This window comes from Gambusia affinis, linkage group LG07 (assembly GCF_019740435.1).
Source record: "Gambusia affinis linkage group LG07, SWU_Gaff_1.0, whole genome shotgun sequence".
NCBI classification, from domain to species: Eukaryota; Metazoa; Chordata; class Actinopteri; order Cyprinodontiformes; family Poeciliidae; genus Gambusia; species Gambusia affinis.
Window position 1 is genome coordinate 9,240,602 of NC_057874.1, and position 25,217 is coordinate 9,265,818.

At 38.6% G+C, this 25,217-nt stretch overlaps 1 protein-coding gene and 1 long non-coding RNA gene across 4 annotated transcripts in view; both read right to left on the bottom strand.

Moving 5' to 3' along the window:
* The window catches only part of celf4 (CUGBP, Elav-like family member 4), a 225,750-nt gene extending 223,253 nt beyond the window's left edge, over positions 1-2,497 (bottom strand). The window contains exons 1-3 of one of the 3 annotated variants that reach the window (XM_044122864.1): positions 2,255-2,497; positions 1,596-1,780; positions 524-579 (exon numbers count right to left, since the gene is read on the bottom strand). The gene's annotated coding sequence lies outside the window, so the exon portion shown is untranslated. Of the gene's footprint in view, positions 1-519; positions 580-1,595; positions 1,781-2,254 lie in introns of all 3 variants that reach the window. The other 2 variants (XM_044122863.1, XM_044122865.1) reach the window with 2 other exon arrangements.
* Positions 2,498-14,483: 11,986 nt separating this feature from the next.
* Positions 14,484-16,052, bottom strand: LOC122834436. Its single transcript, XR_006371204.1, has 3 exons — positions 15,898-16,052; positions 14,962-15,649; positions 14,484-14,799 (listed from the first exon to the last, which is right to left on the bottom strand). It is a non-coding gene; the product is annotated as an uncharacterized LOC122834436 (long non-coding RNA).
* Positions 16,053-25,217: the final 9,165 nt, after the last annotated feature.

Genomic DNA, 25,217 nt, shown 5'->3' on the forward strand with positions numbered 1-25,217 from the left:
AAAAGCAAGACCACTAATCTCTCTCGGTGTGGGAGTGCTAAGCTGTGTTTTTAGCACTCAATGCAACTTGAATGGAAGAATTGAAAATGCATCTGCATAAACCCATTGAACAACTGCAACCTTTAGCCTTTTGCATGCTTAAAATTGATTGTCCAAAAAGAGGACCCTTTAAGTCCAGCTTTAGGTGCCATCGGAATGCCACTCAGGAAGTTGTCTAACGTCAACACATTCCCAATGAGCATCTTTGCCTACAGCACAAAAAAAACAGCACAATGCACCTGACTGCACACAGAAACAGTGACGCAACACCGAAAACCTCAGTCAGTTCCTAACCCACACAAATATGCCATGCGAGCGTGGCATATTTTTTGCATGTTTTTGCAAATGTGTATAAAAACAGTACATCTGACCCACACAACACGCACAATGCACTGCACACACATTGGCATATGTGTGTGCCTACATAGCCTATTTTGTCACAAATTACTCTAAATAATAAAAAAGATAAACAAAGCCTACCTACTTAAAGTGAACTCTCCTCCTGCTGGTTCCCAGGCTCAGGTCCCATGTCTGCGGCATCTAAAGGAGGGGCAGGTAAAGTGACATTAGCTTGATTTCTACTCTTTTTGGCAAACGTTTCATCAAGATTTAAATGTTTTAAATTGTGTTTACTCATTCTTAGTTAGATTCATTATACAGTCACCTTTAACTTATGGTAAAAGCGCCAGCTGGTTAATAAACAAAAGTAAACTAACTAGTTACAATTAATTTAGGATGAATATGCACACAAATGTGCCTACAGCACATTTTGACACAAAATACTTTTTTCTTTTTTTTTACTTACTCCACAAGTCTGTTTAGAATAAAGGAGGGACAAATAAAAAGTCAAATTATTATGATAAAATATGTTTTAAAAACTCAAAGGAAAACCTCATATTAACACAATGTGTACTCCTGTGGCTTACAGACAAGTGCAACATATGCATGTAATTTTCATTTTCTTTTCAAAGTTAGCGGGTGAGGCTTATATTCACTCAGTCCAGAAATTACAGTGCATTCTTGTTTCAACCAACGAATGCAGAATGGTTGTGCATGCGCATATTTAAAAAGTAAAGCTAAAGGTGTAGTGGGTCTTTCACGAATAATTGATGTTCTGTTGTCAAACAAAATTAGGTACTCATCCACACTGTGGGGTAAAGATAAATTAAACCACAACACTACATAAACAGAAATCTTCAGAGTGAGAAATTTTTTTAAACCTACTAAAAGCAACATACAAAAACAATACAGAAGTCGTCGGGACTCATGAACATCAATCTTTGCATGGTTTAATCCCTGCACCAGTCACTGTGTCACATTCAGAAACAAGCCATTTCTAAATGGCATTGAGATTTTGATGACACAAAGCTGTCGTTATGGTTGTAATACTCACAATGGCTGTGACATGTGCTGGTTTTTGTTTGGCATTTTCTGTGTGTCGTTCCTTTTGTGTGACACTTTCCTTCATATTATAAGGACCACCGGGTCCACAAATTAATAATTAGTGGCACACCAATCGGGTAAAGAAATTGTATTAAACAAATGCAACAGGTCACCTGCAAAAATGCACCAGACGAGAAACACTGTTGTCTGGGAGGATGCGTTAAGTTGGTTTCAGCAGCAACTCCAATTTACAATTCAACACCTTCCACCATCTTCCAATCCAAAATCCCATCAACGGAGTTCTTCTCAGCATGGCGGTGGATCTATGATCTCCGGCGGCTCGTCCAATGGAGGATTCCTGTGACCAACATCAACAGAAGGATGGATTCATCAATCCAGAAGATTCTTCCCACTTCCTTGCTAATTATATCAGGTTGAAGCCAGACCCAGCTAGGCGGAAAGCGCCACATCATGTTTAATGTGATTTTTTTATTATTATTATTTTAGATTTAGGCAATTACAAAAAGCTCTGGCCTGAAGACAAATACATTTTTCAATTGGTCTGCACAAACAATGTCATGTAATTTTGGTGAATTTATTTTTACACTTTCTCTGTGCAAATGCTTCAAGTGTTTTACGATAAACACAGGAGTTAAACCGCAGTGAATACATCTGAATTAGCTGCTGTGCTAATTGTAAGAAATGTCATGAAAAACCGAGCGCTGTTTTCAAAAGTGTGAGAAAGCACTTGGAAAAAAAATAGTAATCAAGATTACTATTATGTATTACAAGTTTCTCACTATTTGTAATACAAAAACGAGCTTGGATTTACCCTGCTTCGTCGTGGGTCACTTCCGGAGAAATCGGAAGCTAACGTCAGCGGCCGCTTCCTCCAATATATCTAAAAATATTATATATAAAAAAACAGACAGTCGACATTTGTCCGGGGTTGCTTTTGATTGAAACGAATGTTCTGTCGGTGCCCACGCGAAAAGTAATAAAGCCAAAATCTACGTTTTCAAATAAAGTTGCTAAGCTTCAGCTCACAAACTCTTGCGTAGGCCGCCATTTTTGTAGTGGGAGCGTACGAACCAAAAGAAGTTGACACATTTAAACTTGGCCCCTCCTAGATTGCGTCATAAGACAGAAATAAATAAGAAAAAAAATAGGAATACAAAAAAAATGTAAAACAAGAAATTAAAAAGCAGAACAAAAAATGACAAAAATTAAAGATGAAATATTTGAGTAAAAGGAAAAAAAAATTTAAAAAAAGTTTTAAAAACTTGATATGCTTTAGTATGTAATCTGTTGGAACTTAACTTTAAAAACAGCTTATAACTTAACAGTTTATAATTTAAACTTAACAGTTTAAATTATAAAACATGAGGTTAAGCTCTCCTTTTTAAAATTAATTGGTGCATTTTAAGTGTATTGATGTATTTATTGGGCCACTTGTATATGTCTGCTGTTATTTTTTCAGTCTGTCAGCTTCTGTCCTTCATAGTAGACTGACATTAATAGCCCATTTTCTAAGTCACCCAAATCCTCATTATTCCTGATTCTGATGCTCATTGGATCGTGAAGTCATCTTCACTATGTTTAAATGTGTAAATGCATTGAGTTGGAGCAATGCACCTAGCCAATTTGCTATTTGGCCAATTACATCACATAATTAATTAAACAGTTGTAACGAATAAAGTGACAGATAGGTGCATTTCATTTTCACACCACCATCAGCTGTTGGCTGGAACAGGCAGTCTTTAAGACCACTACTTAACTGTATTGCCATCCAGAGAAATTGATGGACCTCTGTCAAATGACTTCATAGAATACTATCACCCAATAAAACAATAATAAAATGTTCCATACATGTATGCAACTTACATTCTTGAAAGACCTAAATATTACACACAGATACTCAGAACTATGCCTGGGAGATTAACAACACACAGCCCTACAGAGTCACTTGCACACACACTCTCTCCCTCTTCTTGCAGTTTTGCGTCAGTGCTAAGACCACAGGGACGGTTGACATTTCACTCTGGCTCCGTTTCCATTCCCTGTGATCACAGCCATGCTGCTTCGCCTCCCTTAAAGGTCACTGTTGTTGTTTGTCAAAATTCCAACAAAAACACACCATGCATTGCTCCCTGTGTGAGAGGGCGTGTGTTTGTGTGTGAGGGAGAGAGGAGGAAAGAGAGGAAGAGACACAGAAAAAGAGTTGGAGTTTGGGTGTGTAACTAACATGGTTTCAGAACAAGAATTGTCAGTCAAATCAAATCAGTTTTTTAGAAACTTGACCCAGATGGTGTGTGTGTGTATGTGTGCAAAAAGGTGTGCTTTGAATTCCTTTCTTGTTTGGGTGGTCACTGACTGATATCTATTCTTGCTGATTTTAATTTTAATGAGCTTTTCTGAAATGGTGTCACCATAGCATAAAGTTTGTACAGAAATGTCAGCTTGATTGGAAATTGCAACAGTAATACATGCATAGAAATGTTTACATTAAAATTTGGATTTAATTAGAATTCTCTTAGAGACGATATAGTCTAGCAATATTTTCTGAACTAAATTCTAGCTTAAAATAACATTTTCAGCAACAGAATTTATGTCTAATATACATGAATTTAAAAATAAACTCATTTTATGTATCCTTTGGAAACCAGATATATACCTTGTTTTGTTTTCAGGTAAATGTGAACTAGTAAGCTGTTATCATAGAATCAGTAAAGTCAAATGGCCAAAACAGGTGAACAAAAACCAGTACCAGCCACCAGCTCCAGGTTCTTCTGATGAATTTTATTGTTGAGCATTTTTTTAGGCTCTGACATCCAACATGAAACTCTAAAATCTTCCTGGTCTTATAGCAAATTGGCAACACACCTGCACTTCATTAGACCATACCATAACAGAACTGGTCAAACCAAGCAACAAAATCTGAACAGAGGAACAGCAATAAGATCATTAATGTAATTTGCAAACTTATCAACATAACTAAATGGTCTGCAAAATAAAACATGCAATACAGGGCAACTCAAAAGGTTGCTTTAAAGAAAGAAACAAAACAATACAGCACCAAAAAACAGCAACAGAAATTAAATAGAAATTAAATTCCATTTAATAGAACCCAGTGATGCAATCGATGACATCATCGAGCCATTTAAGCAGGAAATGCTGGGCCAGCCCCTCCCATGCACTCTAAAAGGAACAAACAACAGTGAGTAAAAAAGAAAAAAACAAGCAATTTATTATAAATATACCTTGAAACTAAAGAAACTAATCCATCCAATGGTCCAGAAGCGTTAACTTTAACTAAAACATATACATAGATATAAGCTGCAACATAATGCTACCTCAAACCAACACGGGACAGTGAGTGAAGCAAAGTAATATTTAAATTAAAACATTATGACCAACTGTAGAAAGATTAAATGTATCAGAAATAATGATAAGGGACTAGTGGTAAACACAAACTGCAGTGGATGGAGGACAGCTTCAACACTGGAAATGGTCAGAGCATCTGGGTGTGGCTGAACATGGTAAATTAGGAGAAGTGTTTTGGAAATGTCACAAGTACGACAGTACTTACTGCACAGAGACAGACGCTAGTATTGTTAACAGGTGATATAAAAGGCTAAAAAGCATTGAAATGGTAACTGTAATAACTGTGTGTTTAGTTTGATAGTAAAAGAACGCCTGTGGAGCTGGCGTTCTCTTTCACATACACTCAGTGTGATATCGCCACTGGGCCTAATATACAGCTAAACACAAAATTATTCAAAGCCCTGGCAAATTTAAACATCTGCTTTTTTCACTTAATCATGTAGTTTATTTCTAATGGGCAAAGAAACAAAAGACAAATATAAAACAATATGAAAATATATATTTTTTTGTTTTTCTTTACATTTAAATTACATGTCAAAAGTTATTTATTGCCGTGTCAGTAATCAAAGAAAAAAGCTTCATTGGCCACAGCAATGTAATAATTTTTGATGATGCGCATCTCCTCTGATTATTTTGATAGTTTATGTTAAGTGTTGAGCTCCAAATCTTTGCGGCTTTATTATCATTTGAAGTCTAAAGACAAACATTGGTAAAATGGAAAGATTGCTTAAAACCTGCCATCATTTGCAATGTTTATAGTTATATTGGGATCAGTCATTGGTCAGGTCTTGACATTTAATTCTGTTTTAGATTTTGGAGCAATAAAAATCCGAAACACTACTCAAGAGTGAATTTTGATGGGGACTTTGATGTTTAAAAGGTCTTTTGCTTATTAATAGTTGTGCTGCTGTCTCATTCTGTCTCAGGTTTCTTCACTCAATCTGATCATCCAAATCTCTTACTGATTATAAGATGCGTATCTACAAATAGATGTAAGGGGATCCCATACTCAGAGCAACTAAACTCTCTTTTCAGCACTACACCAAGACAGCTGTCTTTTTTTTCTTTGTCTAAATATGTGAGGGTTTTATGTTTCTCAACAGTCATGAAGATCAGCATACTCACCCTGAATCTTCTGTCTGTTTTTCTGTGCCTAGCTTTGTTTATTATGTTGCTCATTTTGACTGACGGCAACGTCAAAAATGTGACCCATCTTTCAAGACGCTCTACTAAATATACTTTAAATTAGACTGAAATTGATAGAACCAGTTGAACTACAAGTTTGAACTTGTTCACTTAGCACACAACTCTGCATCATTTACAGTCAAAATCCTGCTGAACAAAAGCTGCCCACAGCCACAAAGCCAAAGCAAAAAACACAAGAAAACAAACACAATTTATCAAGTTTTATGGGTCTAATCAATTACATGATATGTATTTGCTTTACACTTAAAGAACCACATTTATAAGCTTTCAATCTTAGAAAAACACCAAAGTTTTACATAAAAATAATCAATTGGTTCATTTTTATATATATAATATTTCAAATGCTTGGACAATTAAGGAAAAGAAGCTTGTAGTTTGAAACTTAATGACAAATCAGCCCTTGTACCATAACTCTCATTTTGTTCTGGAAATTGCAGCTAATTTCTTCAGCATTAATAAGCGTCACACAATAACAAACAAGATATACAACAACGCACAGCCAAATTTTTATCTGGAGGCAAATGGAACAGACTATATAAGCTAATGTTCATAATTTTGTATCTTGTGAGAAAGCCAAGGTAACTCATCATAACATACAAACTTCATCATCTCTCATATAGAGAGGTGATTTAAACATGGATCCTTCTGCTTCAAGGCAACAGTCCCAAGCCCTGGCCCACCTTGCAGTCTATATTAAACCTTGTTTAGCTGTACTAAACAAGCAAATCCTAGTTTCCCTTTAGCATTATTTTAGCTCTTCACTGCAAAAGTAAGTTTTATAAAATATGCTTATGCTATTCCTTAAGAAAAAATAACAATCCCGCAAACTTTTTAAGGATTCACCAAAGAGTTTGTCAAACAAATGGGGACGCACATATCACTCTTGTTTACAAAATTCAAGGCTTAGGTTTCTGTTGCTTAAGATGAACCTTTATCTTACTCAGTGTTATCACAATACTACTTTTGTATGAAAAGACCTGGAAGTGATTGTTGTGGATGTGAGGCTCCAAGTGTAAATTCTCAAAACTCTGCAGTTCATGTAGACCCATAAACCTGCTGTTCATCTCTTCCTCCTCATCATCTACAATAGAAATCATGCCAGGGCTTTCATCTGACAGCTTGACAGATAGATTCCTACATGCAGCCCATATTCGGGTCTGCAGCTGGAAGAACTAGCCATTTCCTTTATGTGTTTTTGGTCCCCAAGCTACTAGTGCCAAACTTGGATGTTTTGCGTGCCTGTGTGCCCATCTCTCCTGCTTCGCTCTGTGCCCCCGTGGCAACTGCACACTTCATCTGATGTTAAAGCAGCCTTATAATGATTTAGGTCGGGGGAGAAAACATGCCAACATAAAAACATACTGTCAGATTTCTGCACTGCTGTAGGATTGAGTTTTGTTTCAACAGAAGAAAAAGGGACAGCATAGAAAGACCTTTTATTATATATAAATAGTGGTTTGAGACGCCTTTTGCACAATTTTCCTAAACGGGTACAAATGAGTAAATTGGTGCATACAGTCATCTTAAGGAAAATTTATACCGTTTTTATATCTGGGGTTTTACAAAATGTATGTATTTTTACTTTTGGGGGTTTTGAATTTTGGGTTGATTCTCATTTCTTAACCGTAAAGCACTGAGTAGTTTGATAACTATGCAATATTGCATGAAGCAGGTGTTTCAATCATTGTCAAAGGTTAGCTACCATCCACCTGTCATTACATTACATTACCTGCAAGTTCTTTTAATTGTTTTAAGAAAACTCTACTGTGTGGCACAATGTTCATTATAGAACCCACTTCAAGTTCAGTGCTCAATGCATGCCATTTTCATTAAGAAAAGGTATTCAGGAATCACGTCTATAATTTGTCATTTATAAGAAAACAACAAAGCTCCTATGTTAACCTCTTACACCCTAAGCGAGCCGAGGTCACATGGCAGCTGGACCCACCGGTGGGTCCGTCGGGTTCTAGAGGTTAACCTAGAACTCAATAAGGTTATTCCCAATAACTAATGGGAATGAGTTATTTAAGTCTCCTTATATACTGATAACAACATATTAGTATATATGTATGATATTTTGATAAAATAGTCAGCTAAAAATATGAACTTTTATTACCCCTCAGTGGCAGTTCCTGCCCTCGGCAAGCCCTGTCGGTCCCAACACATAACCAAACACACCAATTCCCCTGATGAACTTTTTCAACATGTAGATTAACCTAAACAAATGAGAACTAAGTTTTGTACTTTACTAAAAGAATTTCACCCAACTAAATTTGTGCTTTTCAGAGTTTTCTCAGTCTAAGGTGGTCTTAATACAAACAAAATATATATTTTTAAAAATATTGGTGAAATTAATTTTTTTCTGTGTCTTTAGATGGAGTACATGCTTCATGAATCCTAAATCCCATTTAGGTTTGACCAGTCCAAATATTTTGGAGTTAGGACTATTTCCGATTAAATGCGGTTTACATTATTAGAAATTATTCCAAAACAAGCTTTGAAAGCTGTAAATCAGACCTAAGCTTCAGTATCTTTCGCCAGTGGTGGTGTACTGACATCATTTTGAAGCACTCAACCTTTCAAATAACTAGCAAATAGTCTAAAGTGAGCACATAATAAAACTGCCTGATGGCACTTTTTTTTTGAGTGCTAATGGTACCACTCGTATACATTGTTTACCTGAGTAAACAATGTATACGACCTGGGTGGTATACATTGGGTGGAGTAAACAAGGTATACGAGTGGTATGTGATTATTCTGAACATCACAGATGAGACTGAAGGCAATCCTTTTCCCTGTCAATATAGTTGGTTGTACTTGAGTGTGTATGCTGTGCAGTGGTTGTCACTAATCTTGTTTGCAGTGTCTATTACAGACGCTGTAAATATAATATAAAAGTTCTTTGTGTTTTTAGTTGCCTTAGGAAAAGGCAGAAAAAGGGTAAATCAAATCATTTTAAATTACAATGTAGTAAATCAACATTTATCATTTGGAATGCACTAAATGCACAACATTTACTCTTTAATTGTCAAAGAGTAAATGTTGGAAGGTTTCAGATTCAAGACGGAGCCAATGAAGGCAGTGTATTTGTTAAAAGTGCCAGGAGGTGATTCCTTCAAATACAATAATTTACAGCCCAGAATGATTGCTCATGGTTATTTTTCAGGGAGAATTTGTAAGAAAAATAACATAACTACTCGGTATCGCCTTGAAAAAACAAGGAAAAAAAAGAAAAGAAAAAACAATTCAGATAACTGATTGACATGCCGCCCTATTCATCACAATGAGTGATGGTGGAAAGAAACTGTGACCAAAAAACACAGTTGGAAGGTAAACATCCCCACGTTGTGCTTGCACGCAGACACTTTCATAAACACGCGCACACATGCACACGCACAAACATGAAAGCAGTTCAATAGCTATTACAGTGTAGCTTTGAAGATATTTGGTATCAAATGATTGGTGGAATCTGCTTCAAGCAATGAACAGAAAAAGAAAAGTTGCATCTGTTGGGTGTGTGTGTGTATGTGTGTGTGTGGGTGTGTGTGTGTATGTGTGTGTGTGGGTGCGTGTGTGAGCGTGTGTGTATGTAACACAGTCTTCTGCCTCTCCATCCCATCCTTCCGCCCCTCTCTGTCGCTCATGTCCACAGCCATTAGTGAGGCAGCCGCTGAGGCTGCCTTGTTTTGACAGATGCTCACTCTGTCCAAATGCATCTCTGAGGACGTTATGGCGGTTGTCACACTCTCCCTCTCTTTCTCTCTATTTTCTCCTTTCCTTTTCCTGCTCTTCTTTTGTCCTGTACTTTTGGGCACTTCCAATACTTTTTTTACTGCCGGTTCTATTAAAAATGCTACACTTACCTGAAACTATATTTTTCGCTATCCGTATGAATTCAAGACCTACTGGTACTTGTTTTCGGCTACATTATGACAATAAAACCATAAAGTCAAAGGTTACCAGTGTGGGTGAACTGAGCCTGCTTTGACTGCCTCCGGGCTTTGATAGGGACGCACTAGTGTGAACTTTGTAGCAGGTCACCCTTTCTTTGTGTCCTCCCTTTGGGCACCTCGGGGGAAGAGTTTTGAAGGAATGGGAAGGAAGGGAGGGAGCATACAATGCCAAGCAGAGAAGGTCTTTGGGTCACTCAAGGAGCCCACAGCCACAGCAGTGGTATGACGCTAATCACCTGGACACAATGAGGCCGGCGTTGAAGGATGTAACGGGCCCGACGCTGCTAGATGTAGATGTAATAAGAAATACAAGCCTGCATGTGTTATCACATGTCATGCCTAAATAATAAATTCAGTGCAATGATGGATGCGCTTGATGAAAAGATTCCCGTTTGAACCGGGCGAATTTGCTGTGGGAGATTGCAATCCCTTGTTATTCATCTTGATTCCTTCTGATGTTATTGATAAGCTTTAAAGATTAAATGTTCTTTTTGAGTCTTGTAGTTCAAATGTTAGTTTTTTTTTCATATAAAAAGTTTAAAAATATTTAAGGAAGATCACTTGAAAAGCACTCTGTTTTGTGCCATACCGCTAGCATTACAAAGAGAATAATAATTACAGAGCATTTCAATGTTTTTCTTAGTAGTAAATGTAGGGCTAATTGGGCTGTTGACATGAAATTCCCAGCGTATGCCAGAATCAACCAAGCAATCAATGAGTACCAGAAAATACACAATTTCATCATAAACCAAAGAGACACTATTCCACTTTCGATAGAATACTGATAATCCACTCTGGGTTTTTAAGATTACCTACTACAACTGACTGCACTGTACGTGAGGCCTAAACAACAAAGTGAATCGCAAGTGCAGATTGCTAAAGGGTAACGTCTAGCATGTGTCGTGTCACTATGGTAGTCCCCTGTCGGTGTGCACAGAGTGGCAGTCACGTAGCACAGTGGTCCCCAACCTTTTTAGTACAGCGGACTGGTCAACCCTGGGTCAGGATCGAGACTGAAACCGTTGTGTCTTACGACGGGGGGGGTTCGCGCGTTGTGAGGATCGATGCAGTTGTTTATTACTCATTCTGCTGAATGTTGGCACGCAAAACGTAACCGACAGCATCCGGTTTAGGATTTTCAAAATAAAAGCTGCTCCAGACTCCATACATAGAACGGACATATTTAATTATTTCTTGCGCGGCCCGGTACCAATTGGTCCACGGCCCGGTGGTTGGGGACCACTGACGTAGCACATCCCTGTGACTGATTGTGTCGACTCTCAACCTTAACAGTTCGCTGTCACATACAAAACAGTTCCATGTGAACACTGTTTCCTCCCGAGCAGTTTTCTGTGCAACACCTAGCATACAGTTGTAAAAATGGACCTTTACGTAGATGTGTTTGGCGGATGTCCGATCTGAGTCCATCTCGAGTAAGAGTGGATCTTTGTGGAGTGAAATATGTCGGAGGCTTAAGAAACCCCAAGATTTGAAGACAGTTTATGAGAAAGTATGGTTCAAAATGACTCCTGAACAATGCTAACTTGTCCCTACCAGAGATCTCTCTAAGCCGTCGTTGACAACAAAGCTTTTCAACTATGTGTTGAATACCATTTTCAATACTTATGACTTGCATGTTGTTTAAATTCTGCACTAGTTTGTTTTTATTTCTTTGTGTAGATTATTTAAGTTGCTAACAATGTCTGACTTGAATTTCATGTAGGCAAGCCCTTTAGAAATATAGTTACTAAGAAAAAAACATTTCAGTTGTTCAGTATTCCCCCCATCCCCTATATTGTTAGTGGTTCATGCAATATTAGAAACCCAAAAACCCAAATCAAAGCCTCAGCGATTTATGGATTCCTGCTTATAACCCTGTCCATCACTCAATTCTCCCTCCCGCTAAATCATGCATGCGCGTCTAAAACATGCCAGCTGCCCCATACGTACGTTGGTTGATGTGTTTGCCCTGGAGGGAGTTGAATCTGTTTGCATGGAAGTTTGTAAGAGGCGAAACTTCACCTGCACTTTGTTTTTTTTCAGTCCCACTACCGCTTCTGCATGCTTACCCAGGTGAAGGTGACCTTGCCCGGAGGATTCAGAAATACAGAGCTGTCCCTCTGTCCTTCTTTTTTTTTTATTCCTCTCGTAGCCTTACTTTGTTGACTTAAGATGAAGAAAGATGTCAGTGACTTTCTTTTTGAGTGTGTGTATATGTGGGCGTGTGTGTGTGCATGTGTATGAGTGAATGCTGGCCAGGCTTCAGAAGGGGCTGAATCACACAGTCTGGGCTCTCCGTTGGATGGACAGGACTTGGCTTAGGGCTGAGAGGGTCCTTTACGCCTCAACACACTCTCTCCCAGGTCCATAAACCATCCTCAATCCTCTTCGCAAATGTGGGCGGAATGAGAGGAGACATGCCAATACATCCAAGATTTCAGCCACTGCTGGAGAGGAGGTGAATGAGTGAAGGAACAATCCAAAGAGATGGAGTAAACAAAATGTTTTAAAAAATGAGAGCGACTCCGTGTGTGGGTGTACGCGCAAGGACTTGTACGTGGACAAAGACGTATGAAGTGCGAGCACCGCTCTTCAGACAGTGAGTGCAAGGAAACAATGAATCAGACTGAATAGCAGTGGTTGAAAATAAAATGAGACAGAAGCTGAAGTGATTCAGTGTAACAGTACCTTTTCTGTAACCTTGCCAAGAAGGCGCCAGCGCTGAGTGGTGGAGTGGGGACAGGGAGAAAGAAAGTAGGGGTCAACTTCATCTCACTCCTCTTAGTTCTCCACTCTATCTCGCATCAATCTATCCTGAACAAGCTCAGCCCTGGCCTGAAAAGTTTTTCAATTGAGATTGAAAAAACACAATCTTGTGAACTTCATTTCCATGTGCCCCGGCTGACAGATGTAAACAGCCCCTTTGAGCAGAAGTGCTTCCAAAAGTGTGAATAGTACTTTCTGTTGCCAAGGTTGATTTTCTTTCATTGCTATAACATTTTACATTCTCCACCCAAAAGCCACAAATTGTAATGTACAGTGGCCCTTACACGTTCGCTGTTCAGTATTTGCAAATTATGATGTGCTGATTTTTTTGTGGCATACGACTGTGAGGTTATTCATAGAAAATCTGCCTATCCTAGCACACATATTAAATATTTTAAAGAATAAGCAGAGTGGGAAGCTGAAATACCTGGATCAATGCTAGTTGACAAGTCATTGGCTGCCATTTTCAAAGCATCCAATCCAGGAAGTGCATTTATTTTTCTTGTCGCTGATTGGTTGTTCCCCCCAAAGAGCGGAATTAAGGAAAAGTGTAGATATTAGCTCTTGTGGGCATGCTAACATGGTTTCCATGGTTTCCCACATGGCTTAATATACATGGTAATCAAAATTAAGGCATATTTAATATTAGAAATATAGGCAATAACAAGTGTTTCCAGAGGGTGTCTTACTGTGGATTTCTGCTGTTCTCTGGCCTGGTAAAAACCAGCCCCTTGTTCTACACTTTGCTCTGCATAGAAGGTCTGGATTCTCAGCTGCTGACTAATGATTGCTACCTAAAGGCATGGTTGTAACGTATGTGACACATGCAATGCTCGAGTTCGAATGAGACTGCGCCGTGAAGTGAGATTAGAATCAAGCAGAATGGTGTAGGAAGGCAATGCCAGGGTAGATATTCACAGGTGACTGCGGTCCCTAACTCTCGCAAATACAGGGATCCACTGTAATTAATGACATTCTTATGAGATAGACCAACTCAAAGTCATCCTTAATTGCATGCAGAAAATAGTACAGGGCTTACATAAAATACCATAATCAGTGATGGTAGCATTTGTAGAGAAGCAGTTTCAAGGACCACAGTACATCTGGAGAAAAACAGGCACTTATGTAAGAGTTGTAGGACAAAAGTCAAGAAAGAAAGAAAACCCTTAGAGGTTCTGTTTAAAGCGTCAAACCCACAAAGTGTGCTGGTCTGACACAAAAATGAAACTGAAATGTAACGTGTGTAAAACTAATACTGCACATAACCTTAAAAGTGCTGTTCATGTAAAAACCTGGTGGTGGCAGCATCATCCTGGTCAGAGTTTATAAGGAGCCAAATTCAGGCCAATACAGGAAGAAAACTCATTAGTAACTCCAAAAGACTTGAGACTGGGGTGGAGATTCACTTTCCAGCAGATCAAATGTCAAATTTGGGAAAGCAGAGTTACAACAAAATATTCACATCAAAACATATGGTCGTGATACCGTGGCCTATTCGGAGTTTCGATCTAAATCCAGTTGAAAACACTTGGCAACACTTGGAACATACATTCTTACAAAGAAAAATGGGCAAACTAACTGAGGGGCGGTGATTACAAATGCTTGCCACACTTCTAAGATTGTTTTGTAAAAAGATTTAAAACCATGTCTCATTTTCTTTCTGTTTCACTGTTATACATGATTTTATTCCAATAAAACACTAAAGTAAACGAGACAACAAGTGAAAAAGTTCAATGGGGATGAAAACTTTTGCAAGGCACTGTATATGTCTTACAAGGTGCTTTGCGGCTAAGACAACACAAAGAGAAAAACAAAAAAATATATATATATCGAAAAGCCAAATTGTAGCAGCACCAAACACAAACACCATCCTGAACAAAGAAAACCATAAACAAAAGATAAAAGCAAGTCTACAGTCACATCCAGGCATACATGCTCAGGTTCTCTGCAGCCTGGCCTTCTTTGCTGTGACAGGTGACTTGATCCCCGTTCCAATCCCAGCGCAAACGTCTCGGAGGAGCAGCGATGTCACCCGAACATAGAGGAATAGAAATCAAATCTGTTTCAACTGAGAAGCAAGCAAGGGAGAGCGCCAGAGGACAAAGCAGTGATAGCAGATAAAAGAGGAGGGAGGGAGGGGGAGTGAAAAAGAATGATATTTGAATTATGTAACTAGGCTCAGGGATGATTTGGCGATTCCACCGTTGACATCAACATCATTTCTCATCACCTGAGTGCCGCGTTGCTGGTGCGAACTCTGGTGCGAACTCTGGTGCTTTGCTGTGTCCTTTGAGTCATCTCATGCACAGCTATCAGAGCAGGAGAGACCGAGGGAGTGGGGAGGTTACGGGGGGGGGGAGAAGAAGCCAACTCGGGAGAGATATTTGGAAGATGAGAAACAAATAGATTAACATCACATATCTGAACAAACTGGAAAAGAAGAAACCCCCAGCAATTTCACACATTGAAATTGGTTGAAGTTCTTGCTTTGAGGTCTTTAGCATGACTTATACACACTTGAACTTCAATAAGGGAGCCAAAATAATGCATGCATGTGGGATTTTTGTTTAGCGTGTCTCAAAAAAAACCCAAACTGGTTGAAGTACTTTGAAAGCTGCATAGTTGTGTTATTGTCAAAAGGAGTAAAACTAAGCTAAAATAATGAACACATGTTGCCTTTTCTACCTGTGTGTGGATTGGAAATGGCATAAAAATGCAAGTTTTAATGCTAACCCTTAGCAGACTGTAACAAGAAAGAACAGAAAATAAATAAATTGCCTACTCCATGCACATTACAGAGAGAGGTTTTATTTATAAAGCTGAAACCAGTCTATTCTTCAATAAAACACACAACATGATGCTTCCACCTACTACTTCACATTTGGGATGACGTTCCAAGACCTGCGAGCTTCCCGTATCTACATCCAAACAGAAAAGTGGTCATTATGGTCAAACGCTTCAATTATTATTTGATCATCAGATCAAGGGAAGCATGTAGAAATTAAAGTCTTTGTCCCTGTATGTTTGTAGAATGCATTATTTTTGATGTTGCTTTCTTTATCCAGTGTTCTTGTTTTTCAGCCCATTTTGGTATAAGGCTCATTTCACAGCAAATAGTAATGCTTCTAACAGCTAATTAAGGCCTTTTGATTTAAATAAAACTTACTATTCAGTGTCCTTCAGTTTAATCCGGCCGATCAAATGCAGTGAAAAGATTGCAGCAGTTGCAGCAGACTTCAGTTCCTCTTGAAGTTTCATGTGGTCCCTTGAAACTGAAGTCTGTTTTTTCCGTTTGGTTTCAAATGTGGGCATGAAGCAAGCTGCTTCTAGATGTGTTCCCTTATGCTGAGTGCTGGTCTTGCCAGCCGGGCCTGGTGTGGGGCCTCAGGGCATCATGGGAAATGGGTGGGAGATGGTGGTGTGCCCATCTCCCACCCAGCGTCCCTGTGGTCTGTTTTACTGATGCCTCTACATCTATGTGGTAGGGCAAACACTCACACCGACCTCGCACCTGTAGGCAACTAGCTTGTGATTCTTGATTATACGTGAACTTTCACTGCACGATCTGAGAAAACATTCTTTAAGGCAATAACTTCCACCAAACCCTGCTCACTCTTTTAAGCTCGATGTTCTTAAAGTTATGGATAAAAGAGTATGCTCTTCCCAGCCCACCGCTCTGGCATGCACAGATATTTACACCCAGCATGCCTGAGATGTGCCAGTCTTTTCCGTTGCCTTCAGTCTGCAGTGTGGGGGTGGTTGGTGCATGACACGTTGCTTAAAATAGACGTTCACCCTCTTTGCAAGATGAGGTTGACAAAGGAGTGAGAGGGAATGAAAGCTCATAAGGGAGCAAGCGAATGTGACAGTGACAGAGAAAAAAAAACAAAAACAAAGAGAGGAGAAAGGAAGACAAGCAGAAAGAAACAAAATCCTCCCTGTGCATCAAACTAGTCCTCAAAGGAAACAAACGTATACATCCATGAAAGTTTGAAATGGAGGAGAAATTAATATTTCAGGTGAGGGGAATGAGTCTGGGTTTTTTTTCAGGAAAGTAAATGAGGTCGTGCTCAAAGCAATGATGTAGCACACAGAATAATGAAAGAGACATTTAGCAATGGAAAGCACAGAATTTCGATTCAGTTTTTCTCAAGTCTGCATATGGAAAAAAAAAATAGAAAGAAAAGTATTTTCGGATCAACTGTGTGCAAATGTTCTTTCCTATCTTCTGTCATTTCTTCCAACTTTCCGTGCTCTTCTTTTCTCTGTCCTTTCCTTCCTTTCTTTTTCTGCCTTTCTTTGCTTCCTTCCATCTTTCCTTCTTTCAATCTTTCCTTCCTTCTTTCCTTCAGTCCATCTATCCAATTTTTAGTTTTTGCAGGCCACTATGCTGCCAATATATCTTTCAATAACTTCATAGTAAGCATTCATATCTCCCATGAATAACTAGGAACTTTGAGAACTTGCACATGGAAAGTATGAAATTCCTATAAAATCTGTAGGAACCCCGAAGGTAGCATCGGGGCCATAGAGCATCATTTGTTCAACATCTATGCTCAAGAGTTTAGTCGCTGCTGACCACCTAAGAATTTTGACACCATCTGGATTCATTACAAGAAACCCTTTCAAGCTTTACATCAAACTTTTCTAAGCTTCAAGTCAAAAAAGTTTTAGGTGAAATAAAGATACATTTATTATTTCCACTGTGATCCTTCCTGGCACCTGCCTCACGCTCACTTTTTGAAAGTCTTCTTGTAAAAGACGCATCAGCTAAGGCCAGCGCGAGATTTGATTAATCATATATCGACATCAAAGGTCTGATGGCTTTCTGTCAGATGAGACTTGAGATGACTTTGAATCTTCTGGCGAAAAAAAGTGGAAAATGAATCACCGCTTGCCTCGGCTAGATGTTAGTACCTTCCGTCATTGTTAATCTGCACTCGCCAACGCCTAAAGTTGAGCTGTCAGCAGAATGAAGCTTCTGTGTCATCTCTCCCTCCGCGCTCTCCCCCTGCAGTGCACGTCTTCCAAGTGCTTAAGATAAGTGACAAGACATCAGAGCCAAAGAAGTGCTATAATACCAGGAGAAAACTCTGCTCTCCGTACGTGAGAAGATTCCTGGGTGTGCTGTGAAGAATGTAGCCCCCCACTGATTATTACTCATGTTTAAACATAAAAGATACAATAAACGTTACATACATATTCTCATCACCAGCAAAAATTAACCACTTCAGGAAGCGTTTCTTCGGAAAGAAGGCTTGTATGGCGGATTCAAGACACTCTAATCTCTGTAAGAGTCCATCACTCTACGCATCACCTGACATCACCATCGAACCCCATTCTGCAACTTTCATCCTTCTGCCCACCCTACAGTCTCCTCTCTGACGGGCTGGCGGCCTGCCACTATTAACTTTCCTTCTCCTCCTTCCTTTCTTTCTTGTCATGTATTTGGCTCCACTCTGCTGCTGCAGGAAAAGTGCTGAATCATCAGCTCTGGGCCCAATGTAGAAAAGGCTAACGCGGGTCAGGTGTAGGGTGTGTGCATATCTGTAAGAGTATGTATTCACGGTGGCAGGTTTGTAATCAATACGGTGCCACCATAGTCCCTCTATAGATTTGTAGGCTGCTGCAATAATGACCTGTGATCCACAGGGGCTACATTATGACAGCTGCTAAGTTTATTTTAAAGCCTCACGCCACAACCATTAGCAGGAATAATGACCTCAAGTTCATTTCATGGATGTGTATTTTTGGAGGTTTTTTTTTTTCTTTTCTTTTTTTTGCAGACTTCAAGACAGAGTATTTTAATTGACAGTCAATAGTCACTAGATTTGTGGAGTCATTTTTCAAGCTCCAGAGTATGAGAGTATGCAGGTTCTGGAAGGTATTCTAGAAGTACCTAAGGCTGCATTATTCTTAGTAAAGACATTTTGTATTGATTATAAAGTCTCCTTTGAGGATCGCAGTATGAGTTTCGGATACATCTTAGACTCCTTCATGCCGGCTTTAGATTGGACTTCACCATTAAAAATGAGCGATGGACTGTACTGTTTTAGCAGTATCTTAGAGAAGTCTTCTTCTAGAAGGACAAGACATTATTTTGAGGATTTACATGATAAACATTTACATGTCTTTTATCATGTAAATGTTTGACTGATTTAGTAATTAACATCTTTTTAGAGAATTTAATCTTACCATTGATAAATAACAACAATTTGGAATAACAAAAATGCAAACCAAAAGTGTGTTGTCACTCTAAAACCTAGATTGAAAAGATCTAATATTTTGCTGTTTAAACGATTTCTCTTAATTCCAAAGCTCTGTAAATAACAAAATTATTGTTTGAGTGCCAGCGGTTCACTATGACCGACAACCCAAGCAGGAAAAAGCTGTTTTAAATACTTTAGCCTTTAGCTATTTAGCTTAGCTGCTGTTAGTTTAATAGTTTTTAAGCCTATTTCATGTAACTTGGAGGCAGTAAAGAAAAGAACAATACCCATAGAAAACAACCTAATGTGATCGAGCTGCACGCCTCTGGTGGGCAGCCAGCATCGATTGGCTTCTCCCTCAAAGGCCCAGCAATCAACATTGGTTACTGACTGCAATCTTGGGAAACCTGTAGGTACAAGGTTCTGAAGAAAACCAGGATCTAGGTTTATTCCTTTGGCCAAGAAGTGTAGGTATTGGATGCACAAAACTGTAATCCATTTATTGTTTTGGATCCAAAGCTCCTGGACAAGGAGTGGCCATCCTCTGCCACCAAAAGAAGGATTCATGTTTGGCATGCTTTGCCCTCTCCAATGTGACAGTAGCTTGTCGTCCAAGTGCTGTGTTATAAAGGTCCCCATGGCGACACAGAGTTTTGGGTCTGAGACTCCTCCTCTTCCCGTTGAAGCTGAAAGAGGGTAGATGCCGTGCTTTGTCAAATCATATTACACCAGCTTCTGGTAGTCAGTCCTTCATAGCTGAAGGTCTAACATTGTCATTTGAATTGTCAACTATTTTCTTCCCATTTATCCATCCATCCATCCATCCATCCATCCATCCATCCATCCATCCATCCATCCATCCATCCATCCATCCATCCATCCATCCATCCATCCATTTTCTGAACACCCTTCTTCCCTAATGGGGTCTGGAGGGTTGCTGGTGTTTATCTCTAGCTACGTTCCGGGCGAGAGGCGGGTTCATCCTGGACAGGTCGCCAGTCTGTCGCAGGGCAACACAGAGACATAGAGGACACACAAACATTCACACACACACACTCACAATGCTGAAGTCACTCTCCTCTTAATCACGCAAATATATAAATGGACGAATTTATCAAAGCAGCAAGAGCTGCCCTTTAAGCTGCTGCTTGAAATTACGATGTTAAATAGTAGATGGCACACTCCGGGTTATGACATGAATTGAAATTCTTATCGCCTCAAAAAATATCAGAAATGTTTTTGAGGGGGTAAACATTTAGGATTGCTAGTAATCCTAAATGTTAGCAAATCTTTCAAAATACAAAAAGCTTTAAGGCTTCTTGGAACGTATTCTAATTCAGTGCATATTTGTCTGTCTGTTATTTTTTCCTCCAGCTAATCTGGAATTAATTGATCTTGGATGCTGTTCAGTGTTTAATTAGATAAGTGGTGCTAACACCCTGCTGCAGTGGACTGGAGTTTTAAATATCACACTACATATATGATTGCTGAACTGATTCCCAAATGACCCTGGTCATAATGGGGGGCTTGCATTCAGTATTATGTTGATAATTATGATGGTCACAGCTCATTAACTTAGTCATAGCTAATAAAATTAATATTATAGTCAATGTGGCCAGTTGGATGCTGTGCAGTAGGCTTTGCATTTGACTTAATGTACAGCATGTGTTTGAATTTGTGACACTGGAGGTGAGAGGAGATAATGACTTTTGGTTGAGGTTACATTTGTCATCACTTATTCTGCAATACTCACCTTTGTGCAAATGCATTGAAAAACAAAACAAACAAAAAAACAATGCCTTTCAAGGTATATTTCCGATTTGCGTGAGGTGATTGAAAAACGAATTAATTGGCCTCTTACAGAATCACACCAGCGATACATTTCCAGGTGCCAGCATAAGAGTTTGATGCTGACCTTACTGACAGAGATGTTTGTCTTTTGAACCCATTACACAACAACCTGTTTGGCGAAACCTACTAAAAGCAAAACAATTTGTGAAGAACCTCATTTCATAACTTAATGGGCCATATCATTACATTGATTCTTGATTTGCTCACACACTGAACTGTTTCCTCAAGGTTCAGCTGACATGATTGCACACCAGCAACAGAAAAATTGGGAACAAGCAAATGGTTTCTATTGTTGCATTTGTAGAAATGGTCAGCAGTATTATTTCTGGACAGCTTTTATATCCACCTGTTAAGCTTTATTCATCTGCTTATTTATGCATGTATGGGACAGTGAATTAGTAAAAAAGGGCACTCGTAATACTCTGAGCAAGAATCAGGCCCAAGGATTCCTCTTAATGTATATACATGTGAGTCTATGCATCGTGTTGCATGTGTCTACAATGCTGATCCTACATGTCTGGATATAGATCTGCACAGAATGGCACGTCAATACGGAACAAGTCCACAGCCTATTTCAAGGACACATTCAATAGAGCGTCAACCCAGTGCCACGTGGGAAAGGCTTGAGCACAACAGCTGTGACATCATTCATTAAAAATGACAAGCTTCAAAACAAAGTATTTTATGAAGTGTATCAACAACACGAGGCAGTTTTGAGGCAAATTTATCAATGAGTCCTATCAGAACAGAGAGGAACAAAACTAACACTACTCTGGCACCGTAGCAACCCTTTCCTTGTGCAAAGATGCTCAGCAGAATGAGATGCATTTCAGCTCTGGTTTTACTGTGGTAAAAGTGGAGAGGTAGATGGACTTTTAGGTGGCTTTCACACTGTTCTTTATCTTGTCACAACTGCTGGCTTGTAGAAAATAAAGGGGATTTTGTAGAATATCAAATGCTGTGATGTCTTTGAATACTTTGTGATAGCATTGTCCCTTTCAGGTTAAAGCGTGTAGGCTGAGAACAATGGAGTGAGATTTACAGCTAAGATCGATTCTACTTCTATGGTTGAAAATGATCAATCATAAGTAGCCGAAAATTCACGTTAAGTTCGTTCTTTTAATCTCATGTTTATGTGAAGGAAGTGATTGGGTTAATCAAGTTTGATCAAGGATTTCCAAGTTTAAGAAAACAAATTTCCTCATTACTAGCTGTTCCAGACCTTTCACCTTTACTAAAAACCCAATCTGGATCTGTGATCAGGAGTTTGAGAACCCCTGCTCTATGGTATACGTAACGCGTTCCCAGTCTGTGTTATTCATCTTTCCCTGCAGCATGTTGGATGATTTGTGGGTGGCGTTCGTCTGGTCAGGAGGGCAGCAGCTGTTTGGCGATCTGGACTTCTTCGGAGGAGGAATGCTTATGTGTGTCAGACCGATCAAGCTGTTCAAGGGTCACACTAGAGCAAACTCTTGATGAGGTCAGACACAAACAGGAGTTAGTCATCAAGGTGTAAGATCCGTACCATGTTTGAGGGTAATTAGAAATGTTTCAGAAACGTGTTGTTACTATAACATACACTGGTAGAGTAAATTAGCTTTTATTCACTCTGCTTTTCTATAGCTTGCTCATTATTTTAGTTTAAGTTGACATTGCAGTGCAATGTAATGCACAAAAATCTTAAAGGTCATGGAAATTACTTGTGAAATGATGTTTAGTCCATATAATACTTAAATTCCTCATTAATAGATGAATGGATGCCTTTTTGTTTTTGTTTTTTTACATAGTCCGAAACCTAAACAAAAGGAAAATAAATTAAGCAAACAAAATAAGTCAATTAACCTCAAAGCTCAGAGGGATGAAAATAGCAAACAAAACAAAATCATAGAAAAAAAGTACAGCAGCAGGCAGTGATAAAGTTTACGTCACCGTATTTTTTTCCTTACTCTATTTCATGACGATCTTAGGTTGATATACATCCATAAAAAAATCCCACCTTATATAAAGACACAAACTACGGGATGCTGTCTCTAAGTTGAACTAAAACTTAGGGATACCTTAAAAATGAAGACCCTATAAAATCATAACGTCCACCATGTCAAATTTTATTAAAAGCTGACATGTAGGCATCTAGCTATGGTCTGTTATTTTTCACTCATAATGACCAAAATTTGATAGTAATGTCCAAATTGCACATTAGTATGTGGCCAGTGGCATGCTAAAAATATCCAAGCCTAGACAAGAATCCAACTTTATTGTGCTACCACTTATAGTGAGAAGGATAGTGAAGAGTTAATAAAATTTACCTCTTCATTACTGTTAGACAACTGCAGCTGAGTGCGGCGTCTTGGGTTCACCTGGTTACCATAACAACCATTCATTTTAAGGCTTCTGTACACGTCTTGGCAACTGTATGCATGTGTGGGATTCTGCTGGTCATGCTTTAAGACTGCTTCCATCTAAGCTCTGTCAGTGTCTACAGTAAATAAAGTCATAAGATGGCTAATTGACCACATAGGGCGTAAGTTAAATAAGTAGAAAAATATTTCATCATTGTGTACAGAGTGGGCAATACTGTAGTTGCAGCTGAGACATTTTGATGTATTTCTCCAACATACTGCAGAAAGAGAAACAAGTGAGTGATTTATTAGGAGAAGTCTGTATGACAGCTTTCCTTTTCTCAAAAAAAAAATAAAAATAAAAATCTCAGTCGCTCTCCTGAGGTGCAGCATTAAAATGCACTTCATAAAAGCTGCTGCCTAAGAGGACTCTGAGAAAGAAGCCGAAAGCTCTGGACTCTCCACTTTCCAGCAATAAAATCATCTTCTGCCTCAAGTCATTTCATAAAATGGCAGCGATAAAGAGATAGACTGCTCTTTATTGTTTTTAGATTGCGGGCACTTTGCGAACTCTCCTCGCCTGTGTCTAGAATAATGTAAATATTTCACAGCTATGTGCCTGCTAATACATAAAACAGATATATAAGTCCAATAAAGCTCCATAACTGTTTGTGCCTGGCTTAGCCGGAGGGGCCAAACACTTTAACAGGAGGGAATTTTCCCCACTCAGCTGACAAAGAGGACACTGAGGCTTCCTTGATTAATGGCACAACCCTGCTGGGCAAAGAGAGCTGGCGGCGCCACAGCCATCTTCTTTAAGATAGCACCAAATATTTCACATATTCAAAGTTTGAACTTGGAGAATTACTTTCACAACGATGATTGCTGTACTTTCTGTCGAATTGCACCGAGCAACTACTTTACAGCTTCAAAATATAAAATAGAAATGTTCAATGGCTTCACTCTTTATTTCAGACAAGTGTGCATTGCCGACAATTAGAACATATGCAAGTTAAGGCTTGAAGAAATAAGAAAAAAATACTTCACAAACAGTAAATAATGAATTAGAATATTACTAAGCATTTATTTATTTTAGTTAGTTCACTAAAGAAGTTAAAAAAATACATCTTTTATGAATCCATTACTCACAAAATGATGATTCATGTGCTCATTTTTGATGGTAATGGTTTATATCTTAATGCAGAAATCTTTTGATATGATCATTTGCAGGTCTACGAAATTATAGAGGAAGACAGCATATTTGGGATTATTTGGAGGCATAAAAAATAGTATTTTCTTCTTTATAAAATAAAGTTAAGGAGTTCTGACATGGCAGTAGAAAGCATATTTTTATTTAAAAAATAGTTAGTAGTTTCATGGATCTTGACTAATTATATTTTGATTGTTCAAGGATGTGTCTTAAACATCCTTTTTATTGTTTCTATAATATTCTATTTCTGTTCTTTTTAACTTGTGATTCATAATAATCAAAATTAATGTGAATATATGTTTGGAAAAAAAAAAACCTTCTATGTGCAATAAAGCTTTATAATTGACTTTCACTTTTTGTAATGAATTACTTGGAAAAAAATGTAATTGTAGATTGAATTTTAACTTGCTGAGATGAACTCTGAAAACAGACACAAAGAGACAAAAACACAGAAAATGAGAAATTGTTTAATTCTATACAGGCAGCACTGCTGTAGACGATTCCAAGGACGAAGCAAAAATGAAACACTAAACAAATTACATTTATCAAAATTGATGGCATGTCTTGCTATTACTTAAAATGCCAGCAGCAGACAACATACTCATTATAAAGATGATTACAGAGAGTGGGGGTGGGGAGTTCAGATGGGCCTGAAAACACAACAGCAGACAAAACAATGGCCGTAAATTGAGAGAGACGATTAGCATCATTATCAATGTCATTCAATTTGTTTTGCAAACATGACAAGGACGACGATTTTCAAGAACTCAAAGACATCTTAAAGGAGTGAAAAGTGACAATGGGCAATATTTGAATTGTTGACGCATATTGCTACACTAATTGTCTCTGGGATACATTATTCTACTGATTACGTCTA